Consider the following 20,000-nt stretch of genomic DNA (forward strand, 5'->3'; position numbering starts at 1 on the left):
GTTATTCTCGACTGACTCCTTGCTGCCTAGCACCCGCTCCATCTCTCCTACTCAGTAGGGATTAGGCAGAGCCACTGCCACATTAAGACGTACACACACACAGCCTGGGGAAATACACCAATCTCTCACACATACAAGCACATACACACACACATAACCACTTCAACCTACTACTCTGTGGAGAGAAATAGGGGTTTATAAAGGGGGAAGGGAGAGAGAGAGAGAGAGAGCGAGAGGGAGTAGGAGAGACACACAGTCAGCACAGAGACAGATAGTACATCAGCTACTCTACCCCACCTAAGGGGATGTGATCGAACCACTGCATCTGGTGAGTGCACTACCATCTCTCTTTGCTGTTGAAGTTGTCTGAGTGTGCTGTAAACATCAATATGGAGCTGTGTATGGTTTGTGTGTGTGTGTGTGTGTGTGTGTGTGTGTGTGTGTGTGTGTGTGTGTGTGTACATAATGCTGCAGTGATTGCATTATGTCCGCAATACTTACATTGCACTCAGCCTGGCTGTATTATACTGTATGTAATGCACTGAATGGTGTCATGCTATTGTACTAGCCTGTTAGCAGCGTGACCATGGTGCAGTACACAGAGTCTTATGGCGAGGCGTAGCGCTGTGCTAATGCCAAGCTGCTGACTCAATGCTATATGCATCGACATTCGTCACACAGTGGAGTGGGATGAAAACCTGCTCTGGGACCTGCCAGATGCTCCTTACCTCCATCAATGCAGGGTTAGGATGCCATACTCACCACCACGCCCAAGATCAACAACTGGAACAACTGGAACAGCAAAGGCCTCATCTAATTACATGTCTGAAAAATGATTCCCAGAACACAGGCAGATCACAGGAAGATATTTGTATACAGTAAGAGGGATAATGTTTTGTGTTCCACTTAAGGGTCATAGTGATATGGTTTAAGAGATTGCTATTGTCTTTTGCAGAGTGCTTAAAAGTGGCAATGATATTTCTAGCCATACAGGTGTTATTTCAGTGTTGACATGATGGTGCTAATATTGAGAGAGAGATTGGCGGTGATAGACTGCTGGTCCTTGTTTTCACTCACCGACTGAGCTCGTACTGGCTCGTTGCTTCACTAAAGCAATAGTGCATGGTTGTGCAGAGTTGCAGACCACTGATAATGTGAGTGTACAACTGGATATGTGTGTTTGTGTTAGGAAATTAGATCGGGATTTTACAGTTCAGTTCTTTTTATCAATTTAGTTAAAAAAAGACCACCAACATTTACGATCTACATTGAACCAAATGAGAAATCACATCACACAGATAATGTTGTTTACATCACAAGCTGTAGTATGATGTCACACATAGCAAATAAACACAGGAGCCCAACTAGGTCCTCCTAACACTAAGTGGATTAGCTGTAAGACACATTATCACCCTTTTGGTTCAGAGGGAAAGACGTGGAGGATGTGACAATACTAATAGTGTATAGGCGGATGTTATTGACACTCCAAAATAGAACACAATTCCCTATATAATGCACTACTTTGAGCCAGCTAGGGTGCCATTTCAAATGAACCTAGAGTGAAAAGACACACCTCTACATCAACCACAGAGCAAGAAAGCAATCAATCAAAATAGAATGGTAGTGAATGAGTCCCTATCTCTCCACAGAATAACGACACACCCTACACCTACCATCAACAGTCAGACTTGGCACTGATGGGAATCTGAGCCTGTTGCCACAGCGAAGCAGGGAAGCAAGGAATAAAGGAGAAAGCTTTCCTCTTCAGTAATACTAGCTACCATTCTCCATGCCACATCTTAAGCAGAGAGCTGGAGGTATTTTAATTGGAGTCTCCAAAGGCCATGGTTACAGCTTGTTCACTTCACTTTGCCAATATAGCTCTTGTGATCTTTATCCAAGGGAACAGATTGTTTAATTTACTGCATGGCTCGATGCTGCTTTCGCTAGACTCAGAAGTAGGCCTTGTCCCCAAACACACACGCACGCATGCACACACACACACACACACACACACACACACACACACACACACACACACACACACACACACACACACACACACACACAAACACACACTAAGTGTACAGGAACACCTGTGAACACCAAGTGAATCCAGGTGAAATCCAGGTGAAAGCTATGATCCCTTAGACAGGATAAAAATATGGATTTTTAAGTCTTGAGACAATTGAGAAATGGATTGTGTATGTGTACCATTCGGAGGGTGAATTGGCAAGACAAAAGATTTAAGTGCCTTTAAATGGGGTATGGTAGTAGGTGCCAGGTTCACCGGTTTGTGTCACGAAATGCAACGCTGCTGGATTTTTCACACTCAACTGTTTCCCCGTGTGTATCAAGAATGGTCCACCATCCAAAGGACATCCAGCCAACCTGACACAACTGTGGGAAGCACTGTAGTCAACATGGGCCAGCATTCCTGTAGAAGGCCAGGTTGATAAAAAAAAGATATATAAATCTCAATAAAAATAACATTCATTGAAGATAATGCTGACAAGAAAAATGAAAGAATAACGTAAAATAAAATAAAATTCTTGCCACGTGCGAAAACACACACGCGACATTACCCCCCACAAAAAAAACGAGGCCAAATCAGGAAGTTCAGTCCCCTCTAAATACGTTTTTGTGTGTTTCTGTTTGTGTTTTGAGGGCATCGATTTTTTTTGTCACAGGAGAAAAACACATTTCAAATGTAATCTTTAAAGGTCAAAAAAGGTATTGGGCGCTCACATAAACAACTGTCTCAATTTCAACTCCAACAACAACAACGTAATCCTCTCAGAGTGAAGGTGCTGGCAGTGAGAGAGTGGATTCTCCTGGTCTACTGCATGGGCTCAGACTGCCCTGCTCCTTCTGGTCTCTCTCTCTCTCTCTCTCTCTCTGGACCCCGGTAGTGAGGTCTCCTAAAAACCAGGGAAACTTAGCCAAACATGTTTATCTGTACAATCACCACCAACACCACCAAATCAGACAGGTAGTGAGGTCTCCTAAAAACCAGGGAAACTTAGCCAAACATGTTTATCTGTACAATCACCACCAACACCACTAAACCAGACAGGTTTGTGAGTGTGTGTGTGGCTCCGCTCAGACAGTTACGCATTAATAATAAACCCAGGAATATGGGATCAATAATCTAGTTTAGAGTCTGTTAGTAGACAGACACCTCAGGGGAGGTTATAGACCAGAGAGACAGACAGGCTGAGTCTGGGTTAGGATGATAGAATTATAACAATAGTCTTAATGTATGGGTATATAGTGATGTTGGAAGTTTACAAACACATAGATTGTCATTAAAACTCAGTTTTCAACGACTCCACAAATTTATTTTTAACAATCTATAGTTTTGGCAAGTCAGTTACTACTTTCTACTTTGTGCATGACACAAGTAATTTTTCCAACAATTGTTTACAGGCAGATTATTTCACATAATTCACTGTATCACAATTCCAGTGGGTCAGAAGTTACATACACTAAGTTGACTGTGCCTTTAAACAGCTTGGAAAATTCCAGAAAATTATGCCATAGCTTTAGAAGCTTCTGATAGGCTAGTTGACGTAATTTGAGTCAATTGGAAGTGAACCTGTAGATGTATTTTAAGGCCTATCTTCAAGCTCAGTGCCTCTTTGCTTGACATCATGGGAAAATCAAAAGAAATAAGCCAAGACCTCAGAAAAAAAAGTCTGGTTCATCCTTGGGAGCAATTTCAAAATGCCTGAATTTACCACGTTCATCTGTAAAAACAATAGTACGCAAGTATAATCACCATGGGAGCACACAGCCACCATACCGCTCAGGAAGGAGACGTGTTTTGTCTCCTAGAGATAAACATACTTTGGTGCAAAAAGTGCAAATCAATCCCAGAACATCAGCAAAGGACCTTGTGAAAATGCTGGATGAAACAGGTACAAAAGCATCTATGTCCACAGTAAAATGAGTCCTATATCGACATAACCTGAAAGGCCGCTCAGCACGGAAGAAGCCACTGCTCCAAAACCGCCATAAAAAAGCCAGACTACGGTTTTCAACTGCACATGGGGACAAAGATTGTACTTTCTGGAGAAAAGTCCTCTCGTCTGATGAAACAAAAAACAGTTTGGCCATAGTGACCATCGTCTTGTTTGGAGTAAAAAGTGGAAGTCTTGCAAGCCGAAGAACACCATCCCAACCGTGAAGCACGGGGGTAGCAGCATCATGTTGTGGGGGTGCTTTCCTGCAGGAGGGACTGGTGCACTTTACAAAATAGATGGCGTTATGAGGGAGGAAAAGTATGTGGATATATTGAAGCAGCATCATAAGATATCAGTCAGAAAGTTAGAGCTTGATCGCAAATGGGTCTTCCAAATGGACGATTACCCCAAGCATACTTCCAAAGTTGTGGCAAAGTCAAGGTATTGGAGTGGCCAAAGCCCTTACACAAAGCCCTTACCTCAATCCTATAGAACACTTGTGGGCAGAACTGAAAAAGCGTGTGCGAGCAAGGAGGCCTACAAACCTGACTCAGTTACATCAGCTCTGTCAGGAGGAATGGGACAAAATTCACCCAACTTATTGTGGGAAGCTTGTGGAAGTCTACGCATAACATTTGACCAAAGTTATACAATTTAAAGGCAATGCTACCAAATACTAATTGAGTGTATGTAAACTTCTGAGCCACTGGGAATGTGATGAAAGAAATAAAAGCTACTGAGTTTTAATGTATTTGGCTAAGGTGTATGTAAACTTCTGACTTCAACTGCAAATATTTCAATATTATAAATATTTGTCCTCACAGGTGGCACCATTTGTAAATCATTGGTGCCTCCAGTGTGGAGATTTTTAACAATATATTTAAGACAGATACGCTAGTACTAAATGCTATATACCAGGGTGACAGACAGGTTAATTCTGTGTTAGGGCAGACAGTTCAGAAAAGGCTATGATGACCCTCTGATGACCCTCTACAAACCAGCTTGGGTAGAGACGACCGGATGCGACCGGCTAGGGTAAACTCAGTTAAAAAATTTCCCTTGAAAAAGCAGAGAGCAGGTGATGGAGGAGAGGAAACAGAGGAAGTCAAGGACACCATGTGAGCCGTTGGAGGATGTGGCGATCACTATGGCTACAGTAAATGAATGATATTTTTCAAAAACAGCCCAGCGACCAACCGTCTTCTGTTATAGCGCTGATTTGTGCACTACTGTCCCTCTCCCATCTCTTACACACAAGTCGCCTTAATCACTCATTAATTTACATTCGCAATCACACAACTCACACACACACCGCTATAGCTTACAATCATTCAGTCACACTCACCTTTCCACTCTGTCAACCACAGCACCTTTTTCTCCTGTTATCCACAGGGAGTCCTAATGACAGAGTGGAATAATAACTACTCAGTACAATAACAAAAAAGGCTAATTACTGAGCAGGGCACTAGCCAATGTACTGGTAATATAATAACAGGGACAAGCAGTAGTGGAGGAAGCTAATAATAGTAAAGTAACAATCAGAAGGTGGATCTCCTCGTCCTCCCCATTCCCTCCTCCTCCTCTTCATCCTCCTCCGTATTTTCCTCCTCCTTCTCCTCCTTCATCCTCCTCTTCCTCCTCCTTCTCCCCTGATCTTTTGTTCTCTATGGTAGGATTCTCATGGTTCTCATTGTTTAGCAAAGTGGAGGGCTGAGGAGGACGCCAGCCCAGATGGGACCCATATCTTCTATGCATGCATGTACATACATACGGACGTATGCTCACACTCACACAAATGCAACACACACTGGATGGCAAGAGACACTCCTACAGTTCAGGCTCTCTGAAAAAGAGAGGTCATAAAGTATCAAGTAAATTTGAAATATGCTAGTAACTTTCAATGGCACTTCCTTCTTGGTCTTGGGAACCAACATGGCGACACAGGGCTTTTTGCCAACCTTGCACTAACACACCTGTTTGAACTAATTCGGTGCAATTTGGTATAGCCTACGTGCCAGTCTGTTTCGACTCTCTTGCCAACTCCTTATGGAATTGTCATGCCAAACACGTCATGTTTTGGTTTTCCATGGAGTTGCCAAGAGCACAAACAGATGTGGGATCATGCAGGCTAGTAATTTGGTGCTTGATGATGTGTGTAGTTGAACAAAAAGTCTGCGCGGTCTATGGGTTGCCAGCAACTGGATTGAAGACTACTGTTCTAACGCCATGGCATCAGAGAGGCAAAACATCCCCCGTCTCCTCTTTGTTCCCCTTCTGTGCCAACGCAGCACCCCTCACCATCCACAGGCTGTGCAGGAACCCTGTCTATTTCCTGAGGGTGTGGTTATGGTAAACTCCGAGTCTACAGTAAGGTACTCCAGTGAGTGTAACCCCGCCTAACCCCCTATCCCTCCATGTGCACGGTCACCTAGTAACAGCAGTTGAGGGGGGGGGGTTCAGAGGTGAAAGACCTCCTTTGCAGGACCATCAGTCAGAGAATGGGAGCAGTGGAGAGGGAGGTGTTTGTGTGTATGTGCACTGTGGTTGGAAGCTGTCAGTAGTAACTTTGTGTGTCCCCTCCAGAGTAGGCAAGAACTTGGCAGCTGACATTACCTGGGGGTTGACCGGGAGACACTTCTTTAAAAACATGACTTTGCTCCAGGACAGTGTTTGGCAGGTAGGGATGCTAATGAATGCCTGTCCCTCCACCTCAGACTTTAATTGTGTTTAGATGATGTCACTCAGGGGTCTGAGGGCCTTGCGGCTGCTAGAGGTCAACACAACAATGGAGGCAACAACAGCACGCACACGCACGCACGCACACACACACACACACACACACACACACACACACACACACACACACACACACACACACACACACACACACACACACACACACAAACACACACACACACACACACACAATATTGTCTTCTCCACATCCAAAACATTGTCAAACTACAATGAAGGAATGTTCAACCTGTCCAGTAGGACATAACTGGTGCTCTAGTGGAACAGGAGGGTGAGCGGTTGTGTTGTTTGCTTTGTCCTCCTAGGCTACTTCTCTTTGATAAGTGATGCAAGGGCTCTGTTGCTTTTTCTCTCTCTCTCTCTCCCTCTCTCTCTGTCTCTCTCCCTCCCTCTGACCTCTCTCTCTCACACCAGCACTCTGGAGGTGACAGGAGGCATGTTGACACGACAAAGTATGTCAGAGGGAGGGGAGAGAGGGAGAAAAAGGGAGAAACTGCGAGAAACAGAGAGGAGAAAGAAAGACAGAGAAGAGATGGGGGGTTGAGAATGAAAGACAGAGAGAAAGACAGAGTTGCTGTAGTAATCCTGTTAGTCAGAGGGAGAAGCAGGGTTTGCTGTTGTGCTTCGGTTTTAAAAGGTTTTCCTCATTCGTGTTAAAAGACGCTGCAACACGCTTTAGATTTCATGTAATTGAATACTCCACCATCTGAGCTACCCTGGCTCGGCTGAACACGTGTTAGCTGGCTAATCCTCTCCCGAGAATGTCTGTACTGTTATGATAGCCCAGTACATATGTCCCAAAATGGCATGCCATTCCCTATATGGTGCACTATTTTGACCAGAGCCCTAGTGCATTATGTAGGGAATAGGGTGCCCCTTTGTGCACAGACCCTGTTCTGTTCACACGGAGACACTTTTTGTCTGGTTGTTGTGATGAGGAGACGGTGATATTTAATGAACTCACTGAACTCAGACACATTGGGTGGAATAATTGCTGGGCCAATCACAGACACTCTCCCTCTTCGCCTAGGAAGGTGCATTTTATCCACCCACATAGTTCTATTGTTGTGGTGTGATGGAACGTTTGTGAATCCCATTCCTCTGAAAATGATCATTTTCCAGGGTTGGCAATTCTCACATAGAAGAGGAAGCCTACATTTTTATTTTTTATTTGACATATATTTAATTAGGCAAGTCAGTTAAGAACAAATTCTTATTTTCAATGACGGCCTAGGAACAGTGGGTTAACTGCCTGTTCAGGGGCAGAACGACAGATTTGTACCTTGTCAGCTCAGGGATTTGAACTCCGGTTACTAGTCCAATGCTCTAACCACTAGGCTACCCTGCCGCCGCCCCCTACTTGAAAGTGGATGTACAATAAACAACGTGTGTTTATATAGTCTGTGTGAAAGTTCATATTTAGGATCACGTGTGTTCAGTATGTTAAAGTGTGTGACACAGATACAGGCAGTGTGAAGCAGGACTTGGACACCATAGTAGGAGACATGTGGTGAGAGTGGCCTTGTCATGGCTGGCTATACAGGCCCCTTGGTCCCCTCTCTCATCAACCAGCTCCAGATTATCACTCTCCATATAATCTCTGTATTATCTTCCTTTAAAGAAGAACACTGGACTGGACAGGCAGAACCAGAGCAGGTCTGACTGTAGCACACTGGGATTAACTTAATTTGTAATATGGGAGATGAACACACACACGGAAGCAGGGAGGAGCGTACGCACACACACACATACAGTATGCTAGAGTTTCACAGATTAGTGGACTAAAGATGCATGGGCTTTTTACCACATGGACGTGATACATATGGAACACTTTGTTCTTTCTTCTCTCTCTCTCTTTCTCTCTCTCTCTCTCTCTCTCGCTCTCTCTAATCCTCTCCCATTCCAAATGCAAGAATGGAATTGGTTTATTAATCTTGTTCTATGGCAGCGATTCCCAAAATCGGTCCGAGGCCCCCCTGTGTGCATGTTGTGTTTTTTTACCCTAGCACTACACAGCTGATTCAAATAACCAACTCACCATCAAGCTTTAATTATTTGAATCAGCTGTGTGGTGCTACAGCAAAAAACAAAATGTGCACCCCCAGGACCAAGTTTGGGAAATGCTATTCTATGGAGTGTGTGTTGTCTCCTCACAATTGGCTGCGTCCAGTCAGATAGTGTGAAAGGTCAGGACCCTAAACTGACACCACAATGCTCATGGGCCATGTACAACAGGAGAACAATGTGGAATATTCCAGATAGAAATGTCACAGAGTTGGTATGAATCCTAATTTCACGTCAGAGAGGCATGTTGGTTCTTCATAACCTATTTTACAGATGTAGGACCTTAACTTGAGCCAGTTTGGAAAAATACAAAATAATACAAAATAATCCTACAGCAACTGGAAATGTGAATTATTATGTAGATTATAATTCCTGGACATTTTTGTAGGGGTTGATCCATTTTTCTTAAGGGGGAATCAAGTTTGAAATTTCAAAGTGGAAATTACAAACTTCAGAAGCCTTTTAAAATACACTACAGGTTTTACATTACCTGCATTGCAGGAAACTTCTCCTGCAACAGTGATATCGAAAATGGTGATCTTGCCACCCCTCATAGCCTGGCCACCCCTCATAGCCTGGCCACCCCTCATAGCCTGGCCACCTCTCATAGCCTGGCCACCCCTCATAGCCTGGCCACCCCTCATAGCCTGGCCACCCCTCATAGCCTGGCCACCCCTCATAGCCTGGCCACCCCTCATAGCCTGGCCACCCCTCATAGCCTGGCCACCCCTCATAGCCTGGCCACCCCACATAGCCTGGTCACCCCTCATAGCCTGGTTCCTCTCTGGATTTCTTCCTAGGTTCTGGCCTTTCTAGGGAGGTTTTCCTAGCCACCGTGCTTCTACACGTGCATTGCTTGCTGTTTGGGGTTTTAAGCTCGGTTTCTGTACAGCACTTTGTGACATCAGCTGATGTAAGAAGGGCTTTATAAATAAATTAGAATGATTGATTTGATCTGAGCATTTCACAATGTTTTGTCCTGAAGAATACCCTGAATCTGTCCCATTCTGACCACCCGTCTCATTCAGGCTATTGAAGGAGGCTATTGAAGGAAGTCGACCACTTTTGTCAAAGAAAAATTCCCCTGCTCGGGAGCAAGGCAACACAACCTTGCTATATTTACCTAATGGTACCTGTGTCTCAAATTAAGTATGGACTCGAACAGCTTTCCAGACCCTTTCCATGCCACCTGAACCTGAATAGATGAATAAGAATGAAGGAGGATCGGCATTGGCTAATTAACTCAGTCTATGCGTGCATGGAAAGCAGACTCTCTTAATTTAGTAATTTGGTTGTCCGCAGGGACGCTGTTAGTACTGCTCATGTTGTCCTATCCTTACAGGAACAAGTTGGTGCATCATTTGTAGTTATATGGACACACAAACGTTTATACACACATTTTTGTAAGCACTTTTCACTACTTACTTGTGTACAGTTTATATTTTTACCACAGGAGGCTGGTGATGGGAGAACGGCTCATAATAATGGCCGGAACAGGGTAAATGGAATGGCATCAAACATGGTTTCCATGTATTTGATACCATTCCATTCCACCATTCCACCTTTACCATCAAATAAAATAAAATTGTATTCGTCACATGAGCCGAATACAACAGGTGTAGATTTTACAGTGAAATGCTTACTTACGAGCCCCTAACCAACAATGCAGATTAAAAAATATGAATAACAATAATAAGTAAAAGTAACACGTAATTAAAGAGCAGCAGTAAAATAACAATAGTGAGACTAGGGCGGTCCTGGTACAGGATCAATGTGCGGGGGCACCGGTTAGTTGAGGTAATATGTACATGTAGGTAGAGTTATTAAAGTGACTATGCATAGATGATAAAAACAGAGAGTAGCAGCGGTGTAAAATAAATTAGGGGGGGGCAATGCAAATAGTCTGGGTAGCCATTTGATTAGGTGTTCAGGAGTCTTATGGCTTTATGGCTGTTTAGAAGCCTCTTGGTTGACATGTTTAAGGGTCTTACTCACATCGGCTGTGGAGAGCGTGATCCCACAGTCTTCCGGAACAGCTGGTGCTCTCATGCATGTTTCAGTGCCATTTGCCTCGAAGCGAGCATAGAAGTAGTTTAGCTTGTCTGGTAGGCTCGTGTCACTGGACAGCTCTCGGCTGTGCTTCCCTTTGTAGTCTGTAATGGTTTGCAAGCCCTGCCACATCCGACGAGCGTCAGAGCCGGTTTAATATGATTCAATCTTAGTCCTGTATTGACGCTTTGCCTGTTTGTTGTTTCGTCGGAGGGCATAGCTGGATTTCTTATAAGCTTCCGGGTTAGAGTCCCACTCCTTGAAAGCGGCAGCTCTAGTCTTTTGCTCAGTGCGGATGTTGCCTGTAATCCATGGCTTCTGGTTGGGGTATGTACATACAGTCACTGTGGGGACGACATCATCAATGCACTTATTGATGAAGCCAATGACTGATGTGGTGTACTCCTCAATGCCATCGGAGGAATCCCGGAGCATATTCCAGTCTGTGCTAGAAAAACAGTCCTGTAGCTTAGCATCTGCATCATCTGACCTCCTTTTTTATTGATCTAGCCCTGGTGCTTCCTGCTTTCATTGTTGCTTGTAAGCAGGAATCAGGAGGATAGAATTATGGTCAGATTTGCCAAATGGAGGGCGAGGGAGATCTTTGTATGCATCTCTGTGTGTGGAGTAAAGGTGGTCCAGAGTTTTTTTTCCTCAGGTTGCACATTTAACATGCTGATAGGATTTAAGTTTCCCTGCATTAAAGTCCCTAGCTACTAGGAGCGCCGCCTCTGGGTTATGCATTTTCTTGTTTGCTTATGGCGGAATAAAGCTCATTCAATACTGTCTTAGTGCCAGCCTCTGACCGTGGTGGTACGTAAACAGCTACGAAAAATACAGATGGAAACTCTCTAGGAAGATAGTGTGGTCTACAGCTTATCGTGAGATACTCTACCTCAGGCGAGCAATAGCTCGAGACTTCCTTAGATATCGTGCACCAGCTGTTATTTACAAAAACACATAGTCCACCGCCCCTTGTCTTACCAGACGCCGCTGTTCTATCCTGCCGGTACACCGTATAACCAGCCAGCTGTATGTTGATAGTGTCGCCTTTCAGCCACGACTCTGTGAAGCATAAGATATTACAGTTTTGAATGTCCCGTTGGTAGTTTAATCTTGCGCCTAGGTCATCTATTTTATTCTACAAAGATTGCACGTTTGCTATCAGAATGGAAGGAAGTGGGGGTTTATTCCATCGCCTACGAATTCTCAGAAGGCAACCCGCCCTTTGGCCCCTTTTTCTCCGCCTCCTCTTCACGCAAATCACGGGCCTGTTCTCAAGAAAGCAGTATATTGTTCAAGTCGGGCTCGTCAGACTAGTTATAGGGGAAAAAAAGGATTCTGCCAGTCCATGGTGAGTAATCGCAGTCCTGATGTACAGATGTCCAGATGTTGTTATCGGTTATAAGAGATGGTAGCGGCAACATTATGAACAAAATAAGTTACAAAAAACGCACACCTCGTCTGGACACCTTTGAATCAAAATGCCTCCACTGCATACTGGGCATAACATGGCACTACTACATCCCGAAATCCACCCCTTGTCTCCTCCCTTGAGACAAGGGGTCGACTGTTTGCTAGATCAAACTCATCTCTGGAGCCTGCCCTTATCCTCAAGGAGCCATTCCCCAACTGGCCACACCCAAGAGGAAGACCAAGAGCCAGGTGGTCTGACCAGTTGGAGGATGACCTTCTCAACCTGGGACTCAACACGACATCAGCCTGGGACGTTACATATGCTCCAAGGGGAACGAAGATGAGTGATTGACACTATTGAACCTGTAAAAGCATTTACATTTCGGTCATTTCTCTGCTGCTTAAGATCATATTGCAGTTCACAAAACATAACATAACAGTTCAACATGTGTATAAGACATGCATGGCACATTTTTACATTTGACCCTTCAGTCACTTAGCAGACGCTCTTATCCAGAGCGACTTACAGTAGTGATTGCATACATTTTCATAGTGGTCCACCGTGGGAATCCAACCCACAATCCTGCGGTTGCAAACGCCATACTCTACCAACTGAGACACATGGTACCTCAGCTGCTATTACTGAGCTGCACAGCCTACACTAGTCACAGAGGCCATGGCACCCTATTTCCTGCATAGTGCACTACGATATGGGCCCTGGTCAAAAGTAGTGCACCAAATATGGAATAAGGTGCCGTTATCTCCGGTCTGTGATACTGTTGAATGCTCTGTGCAGCTATGTCTGTCTGTCTGTCTGTCTACTCAGGTGTTATGAGTGTTTACTGATGCGTCACTTGTGTGATGTCTCCAATGGTATCCAAATTATTTCTGTGTCACAAACAGATCTTTTTCTAATCTGTTCCTTTGTCTGTTTTCTACACTCAGGAGTGGCACACGCACGCAAGTCCACATCCAGGCACACACACACGCACGCGCACACACACACACACACACACACACACACACACACACACACACACACACACACACACACACACACACACACACACACACAGACCCGTAGTTGAGGAGAACTCGGTGTTGAATAATAACAAACTCATATGTGAATAAATGATATAGTTCATAAACTTACAGCGATGAATCTAGCCAGCTTGCAAGTCTTCACATTAACACTCAGATACTATAATTACATTCGTTCTAAGATAACTTTATGTGATTATTTAGAGGCTTATAGGACTTATGAACTGTTTATAGCGGTTATAGGCCAAGCTTTAATTTGTCAAGTATATTTTAGGCAGAGATGTGAGGTTGGAACCAGTGCATAATCTAATGTAATGTGCTTTGTGTAGATAATATTCACCAATGCAAAATAGTGAATAGTCAATCAAAGTGAATGGTCAAAGTGAATAGTCAAACAAAATGAGGAATGCATTTACTCAAATCTTGCTTGCTAACAAGATTTCAAACATAAAAAGATACGCAGTAACCTATTAATCTAAAACTATGGCATACTGCTTATACCAGGAGTAACTCCCATCATCTAATTAACAACCCTTTGTTTGGCCAAAACAAGAAACAAAGGGCATGAAAACACCACAGGCATTCTTGAATCTAATTATCACAGCTCTTATTTTTCTTGTTTTCTCCTGGTGTTTATCCTCAAAGCGCTCATGCAGAAACTTCTTATGTATCTATCATCATTTTCAATTGAGACTTACAAATGACCAAACCCGTTCTCAGGCATGAATAACACTGGAGGCCCCTTCGGTCTCCACGGAGTTGGGTAAAGCTGATTTTTTTTGTGCCCTTTACGTGGATTTACAGAGCTCTCTAAAATGAGATGTTCTGGTCCCCCTGAGTTTATTATTTGAATCAGCTGTGTAGTGCTAGGACAAAAACCAAAACGTGCACCCCTTGGGGTCCGGAGAACCGAGTTTGGAAAACCCTGCTCTATGTTGATAAATGTGTCTGTTTAAATATGTTTTGTAAATTGCATATTTTATGTGTTTGATTTATGTAGGGCTCATCTGGCTCATCTGTAAAATAGACCCTAGTCTCAGTATGACTTATCTGTCTAAAAGAAGGTTAAATAAATACAGATTTTTGAACTGACCGCCGTCCATCGAACAGATTATCAAAGTAACCCTGTTAAAATAAATCCATAGCACTTGCAGTACAATAAAACAGTACAATAAAACATATACAAATTCACAGCTCTTTTTGAACTCTTGAAACAAACCAAACATGACAATTTAATTCACACAGTAAAAAATAAATTTTTTGCATCTGCCTTCACACGGTGTCCATGCTCTCAGGATCTGTGGGAATGTCCCACCCCAGAGAAAACCATGGATAAAATGTGTTTGACTCTTGTGATAGCCAACAAATGGTCAGCCATCTGGATAATGTCATAAATCGTGATTGAGTCATCACGCTGGGCCTCAGCGCCTGCAATTCGCTAGATGCGAGTATCATCTCCTCTCATTTTCAACCACGCACGAACGCACACACACACACACACGCATGCACGCACACGCACACACACACACACACACACACACACACACACACACACACACACACACACACACACACACACACACACACACACACACACACACACACACACACACACACACACACACACACACACACACACACACACAAACACTTACTTCCAGGCTACAACACTAACACTCCTCATTAGTCATTGTAGCGCTCCTTGACAGAAGTGGTCAAAGGTGGACCTAAGGCCTCAATCTCCTGCTGCCCATCAGATTATTCAGAATCAGTGCTTACACCTCAGAAATGGAAGGATTCAATTTGACACACTTTTCCTCTCCTTTCAAATGTTCAGAGTCTTTGGAAGTCCCAGTCCAAGAGCAAAAGCACTCCAGTAGGTCTGGGGATCATGTCAGATTTTCTTGGCCACTTCTTAAGGGCGGAAAAACAATTCACCGATCAAATCACAAGTGTAGGTGCGTGGCGCTCAATATGTGGGCAGGAATTGTGCTGGTGAAAAATAACTCCCTCTGAATGGATTTTTGTCTCTCCTCTCTGCCTAACCGATGCTGGTGTTGTCAGCAGACGTGTGTGCTGGAACATTGTTTACATTGTCGGAGGCAACCCGTCTGCCTAGGGACACTAGAATTTTCTCATTCACACAGCATTCACACAGAATTAGCAAGTGTGCATCTGTACGTGTGAGAAAAGGTGCGATAATGTACCTGTGTGTGTTGTTATCAACAGGGAGAAAAGCCTTTCCTCAAGTACACACAAACACAAGACTAAAGAAACCCTTCACACTTCTCTTTCACAGGACAAGGAGGACATGAGAGAAAATGGTTTGGCGTGTGAAAATAGTACTTCTCAGATGTTTTGCTATACACTTGCCTCCTCGCCGTGGGGGAGAGAAGCATCCAAAATATCCCTCCCTCCTTCCCTTCCTTTATTTCGCTCTCCTCTTCCTCTCTCATCCTCTCTCTCTCGCTTTTCCATCGCTCTCAGTGTGAGTGTATATATATACAAGTGCCAGGTTAGGAATGAGTGCAGAGTGAAAAATGGTCTATCCTCCCATGAATTCGTCCATCCATCCAACCAACAGAGAGTGAGTTGGCTCACTGAATAGCAATGTCATGTCCTATTCCTGATATATTTGAACAAAAGCCATCCTAAACGGTGCTGTAGAACACGCCCATTAATTGGATGCTTCAGCCTCGTTAGTGACAACACACAAAATGGATTCAAGGAAAAGATCCATCAAGTAACTTTAGAGTCTCGTTAGTAATTTGGTCAGGGGAACATTACAAGGATGCTTTGGTTGTTGTTATGGTCAAAAGGGGAGAGAGGGAAATAGAGAATGAGATTAATAAAGAGAGAGAGAGAGAGAGAGAGAGAGAGAGAGAGAGAGAGAGACCAGGAGAGATGGACGGAGAGAGAAAGACCCAGAGACAGAGAGAGGCCATATAACGAGGAACATTCGAGTGAACTCTTGTCGTCTGACTGTGGCTCTGTTCGTGTTACTAAACCTCCAGTGCAGAAGCACAGGCAGAAGCACAGGCAGAAGCACATGCAGCACGTGTCTCTGGTCATTAACATGCACGGAATCTCCGCACATCACTGAAAGGCCAGAGAGGGACTGCAATTTCATTTCCCAAGACGAAGTCATAGTCGTCGTCATCCTTCCCACTCTCCGAGGAGTTCATTTAAAATGCCCTCCAACCACGACTTAGCCTCAATTGCATTTGAAGGAAACGGACGTGTTAGAGAGTGAAAATGTAGAGAAAATGTTTCTGCCTGGACCGCAGTTAAGAAGCAGAAAATGACATGGCAATGTTTGGAACGTGAAATGTCATGAAGACATGATTCCTTGGCCCCATCCATGTGCTCTCAGTCTAAGGACCTCACAACAACCATAGTCACAGCCTGGGTGATTCCCTATGAGGAGAATAGAGAAGGAGAGACCAGCTGAAAACCGAGCCTGTAACTTCTGATGAAGATCCGTGAAATGATGGAGATACAGTATGATTCTGCTGGATAATGTGGGCGCCAACACAATAGAGAGAGCCTGTGTAATCAATGATTAGTAAATATTACACAAGTTACAAAAGAATAAAGACATTTCAAATGTCCTATTATGTCTACATAAAGTGTTGTAGCAATGTGCAAATAGTTAAAGTACTATTTTTGGCAACAGGTCACAAATTTTGCTGCTGTGATTACACACTGTGGAATTTCACCCAATAGATGTGGGAGTTATCAAAATTGGATTTGTTTTCTAATTCTTTGTGGGTCTGTGTAATCTGAGGGAAATGTGTGTCTCTAATATGGTCATACATTTGGAAGGAGGTTAGGGAGTGCAGCTCAGTTTCCACCTCATTTTCTGGGCAGTGTGCACATAGCCTGTCTTCTCTTGAGAGCCAGGTCTGCCTATGACAACCTTTCTCAATAGCAAGGCTATGCTCTCTGATTCTGTACATAGTCATCAGTCACATTGGTCAGGTATTCTGCCACTGTGTACTCTCTGTTTAGGGCCAAATAGCATTCTAGTTTGTTCAGTTTTTTGTTAATTCTTTCCAATGTATGAAGTAATTATCCTTTTGTTTTTTCATGATTTGGTTGGGTCTAATTGTGTTGCTGTTCTGGGGCTCTGTGGGGTGTGTTTGTGTTTGTGAAAAGAGCACCAGGACAAGCTTGCTTAGGAGACTCTTCTCCAGGTTAATCTCTCTGTAGGTGATGGCTTTGTTATGGAAGGTTAGGGAATCGCTTCCTTTTAGGTGGTTGTAGAATTCAACGGCTCTTTTCTGGATTTTGATCATTAGCGTATATCGGCCTAATTGTGCTCTGCATTATTTGGTGTTTTACGTTGTTCCCAGAGGATATGTTTGCTGATTTCTCCAAGCAGAGTCTCAATTTGGTGTTTGTCCCATTTTGTGAATTCTTGATTGGTGAGCGGAGTCCAGAACTCACAGCCATAAAGGGCAATGGGTTCTATAACTGATTCAAGTATTTTTAGTCAGTATGTCAAATTTATGGTTCCTTTTGATGGCATAGAAGGCCCTTCTTGCCTTGTCTCTCAGATCGTTCACAGCTTTGTGGAAGTTACCTGTGGCGCTGATGTTTAGGCCGAGATATTCATCGTTTTTTGTGTGCTCTAGGGCAACAGTGTCTAGATGGAATTTGTATTTGTGGTCCTGGCAACTGGAACTTTTTTGGAACACTATTATTTTTGTCTTACTGAGATTTACTGTCAGGGCCCAGGTCTGTCAGGGCCCAGGTCTGACAGAATCTGTGCAGAAGATCTAGGTGCTGCTGTAGGCCCTCCTTGGTTGGGGACAGAAACACCAGATCATCAGCAAGCAGCAGACATTTGACTTCAGATTCTAGTATGGTGAGTCCGGGTTCTGCAGATTGTTCCAGTGCCCTCGCCAATTCGTTGATATATGTGTTGAAGAGGGTGGGGCTTAAGCTGCATCCCTGTCTCAGCCCACGGCCCTGTGGAAAGAAATATGTGTGTTTTTTGCCAATTTTATCCACACACTTTTTGTTTGTGTACATGCATTTTATAATGTCGTATGTTTTCCCCCCAACACCACTTTCCATCAATTTGTATAGCAGACCCTCATGCTTGCCAAATTGAGTCAAAAGCTTTTTTGAAGTCAACAAAGCACGAGAAGACTTTGCCTTGGCTTGCTTCATTTGCTTGTCAATCAGGGTGTGCAGGCTGAATACGTGGACTGTCGTATTGTCATTTAGTAAAAAGCGAATTTGACATTTGCTCAGTCAGTTGTTTTCACTGAGGAAATGTGAAGTCTGCGTGTTAATGATAATGCAGAGGATTTTCCCAAGTTTGCTGTTGACGCATATCCCATGGTAGTTATTGGGACCAAATTTGTCTCCACTTTTTTGGATTGGGGTTATCAGTTCTTGGTTCCCAATATTGGGAAAGATGCCAGAGCTGAGGATGATGTTAAAGTGCTCAAGTATGGCCAAATTGGAATTTGTGGTCTGTATATGTTATCATTTCATGTAGGATACCATAAACACCACAGGCCTTTTTGGGTTAGAGGCTTTATATTTTGTCCTGTAGTTCATTCAATGTAATTGGAGAATCCAGTGGATTCTGGTAGTCTTTAATAACTGATTCTAAGATTTGTAACTGATATATATGTTTCTGCTGTTTGTTCTTTTTTAAAAGGCCAAAAAGATTGGAGAAGTGGTTTATCTACACATCTCCGTTCTGAATAGATAACTCTATTCAATTATGGTTGTTTTGTCATAGTTGTGTCTAGGGGGGCGTATATTTCACCTTCAGGTATGTGTTTGTCCCCCTGTGTGCTGAGAGTGTCAGGTTCTTGCCCAGTATTGGCATTTAGGTCGTTACAGACTGGTACATATCCCTGGGCCTGGAAATGGTTGCTCTCCCCCTCTAGGATGGGGAAGCTGACATTGTTAAAGCATCTCTCACTCTCACTCTCTCTCGCTCTCTCTTTAACTGCCTAAAATAGGGCCAATAGAGAAGAAACACAGTGATTGAAAGAAAACACCTATTTTGCCCTCTCTGTGTCTTTGCTTTGCAGGAGATGAATGTTTGTTAATCAGTGCTCTGTAGTAGGGCATTATTTAGTCATTTAGGATCATGAATTGACTACAGGGGCATCAAAGGACTTTTAAAAACTTTATAGTTTCCCTTAAGTGTCTTTCTGTTACATACTTTTGACTAGAATCTCTGGTTCTCTGGTCCTGGGTGTCTCTAGAGCTCCTGGGCCTGTCGTAACAACTCACCTCTGATTAGGAGCGCTGATCTAGGACCTGTCCATATGATCCAATTTTCTATGATCTAAAAGACTAAACGTACTAGTCTGCTGCTATACCAAACCCCAGGTGTGTGTTCTGTCCAGCCTCGTGCTTCATGTTTTTCCTCATGTCTTTGGTCTATGAATAGGGAAAGGGGGATACCTAATCAGTTGTCCAACTGAATGTAATTCAAATGAAATATGCCTTGTGCTTTTTTATTTTTTAACATTTATTTTACCTTTATTTAACTAGGCAAGTCAGTTAAGAACAAATTCTTATTTTCAATGACAGCCTAGGAAAGTGGGTTAACTGCCTGTTCAGATTTGTACCTAGTCAGCTCGGGGGTTTGAACTTGCAACCTTCCAGTTACTAGTCCAACTCTCTAACCACTAGGCTACCCTGCCAATCCCATTCAACCCAACCCTTCTGAATCAG

General features: G+C 43.5%; 1 protein-coding gene across 4 annotated transcripts in view; it reads left to right on the forward strand.

Moving 5' to 3' along the window:
* The first annotated feature begins 133 nt into the window (after positions 1 to 133).
* LOC112265379 (A-kinase anchor protein SPHKAP) overlaps positions 134 to 20,000 on the forward strand; it is a 200,623-nt gene continuing 180,756 nt past the window's right edge. Inside the window, exon 1 of one of the 4 annotated variants that reach the window (XM_042296037.1) lies at positions 134 to 328. The gene's annotated coding sequence lies outside the window, so the exon portion shown is untranslated. The remainder of the gene's footprint in view (positions 329 to 20,000) is intronic. The other 3 variants (XM_042296033.1, XM_042296036.1, XM_042296035.1) reach the window with 3 other exon arrangements.

Source organism: Oncorhynchus tshawytscha, linkage group LG13 (assembly GCF_018296145.1).
Source record: "Oncorhynchus tshawytscha isolate Ot180627B linkage group LG13, Otsh_v2.0, whole genome shotgun sequence".
In the NCBI taxonomy this organism is placed as follows: domain Eukaryota; kingdom Metazoa; phylum Chordata; class Actinopteri; order Salmoniformes; family Salmonidae; genus Oncorhynchus; species Oncorhynchus tshawytscha.